The sequence below is a fragment of the Suncus etruscus genome, chromosome 10 (genome assembly GCF_024139225.1).
Source record: "Suncus etruscus isolate mSunEtr1 chromosome 10, mSunEtr1.pri.cur, whole genome shotgun sequence".
Lineage (NCBI taxonomy): Eukaryota > Metazoa > Chordata > Mammalia > Eulipotyphla > Soricidae > Suncus > Suncus etruscus.
This window is the reverse complement of record NC_064857.1, coordinates 85,255,430-85,256,794: the sequence shown is the minus strand read 5'-3', so window position 1 is coordinate 85,256,794 and position 1,365 is coordinate 85,255,430. Positions and strand designations below refer to the sequence as shown.

At 32.7% G+C, this 1,365-nt stretch overlaps 1 pseudogene; it reads left to right on the top strand.

Annotated features, from left to right (window-relative positions):
• Positions 1-405: 405 nt before the first annotated feature.
• Positions 406-553, top strand: LOC126021237 (uncharacterized; annotated as a pseudogene).
• The last annotated feature ends 812 nt before the right edge of the window (positions 554-1,365 follow it).

Genomic DNA, 1,365 nt, shown 5'->3' with positions numbered 1-1,365 from the left:
AAACTTGAAAAATTAGATCTGTGTATTGGAAGGGTAAAGGTAATAGCAAGAAAGAAAAGACAACTACTACAAGAATACTCTATATTCTCTCCTGTGAATATTGTTTAATAAATCAGAACAAATTGACCATGAATTTATTTCTAGCTACTGTAAAAATGAGGAACTTGGATTTGAAGAAAATTCTATACTATAAAAATGAGGAACTTGGATTTGAAGAAGATTCTATACCTTTCAAAGTGGAGGCATGGAAAAACAATCAGATAGGGCTAATGATCAGATAGAGCCACTTCTAGGGCATATGGCAGACTGCACTCCCTATACATCTAGAGTATCTGGTTTTTAGATCAGCATATAAATATTCCTCTGGATTTAAAGGCAATATTTAAATGCCTATGGATAAAATAAAGTTTTCTCATATTATCTATTTAGATTAACTTTGTTTAAAAAATTTAGTGATACAGGCTATATAAAAAGAGGAGGTACAGTAAATGCATTCCATATACACCTCAACCCAGGCCCTTTGCCTGGTCTGTATTGTGAATTGGGGACAAAAACAAAAAGAGAGAGAGAGAGAGAAAAAAATAAAGAATTTAGTGATAGAATTGGTTGATGAAAATAATTTAATTTAATTAATTTATTTTTTAAATGACTTGAAGTACCATGCATTACAGAGATGTTCTTAACACATTTCTTACAAGGCCAATTTCACCACAAATGTATAATTTCCTCTACATTGTCTTTGAATTCCCAACTATTGACAAACCTACCTCTGTAGCAGGCATGAAATGATTTTTTATTGATTATTTACAGATAAGTGGAAATACAATTAATTTTTAAAAATACAGTAATAAGAAATTGTATGTAAATTAATGTATCTTGCAATGAGGTCATTAAGTCATTTTCAGGAGGTTTACTAAGTGTTTTGTTTTTAATTGATTTTTTATTGTTTTGTTTTTGTGCGTTGGTTGGTTTTGAATCCACATTGATGTCTAAATAGGTATATTCCTATTGGGATGAAAAGATTTAAAAAATTGGATTTGTTGCACAATTTTATACCCAGGCTGATATTATAGTCTTTGTGATTGTATTTTTAAGACACCAGGGCTTCTGGAAGTATGAGAGGGGAGCCTGTAAGGTTTCCACACTCACTCTAAAAAGTTCTAGTGATATCAGTCTGAATACTGGCATATCTAGAGTTTTAGTTGTTTTGGGATCTCTACAGAGATGAGTGTTTAAGTATTAAAGCTAGGCCATTGGTGGAACAGTGGTTGTGGGTGGTGGGTGCAGCTGACATAGCTTTATCAGACAGGAAACTGGCCCATTCTTTCCTCCCAAAATTGCCATTTTCAATGGTGTGGCCTGTGT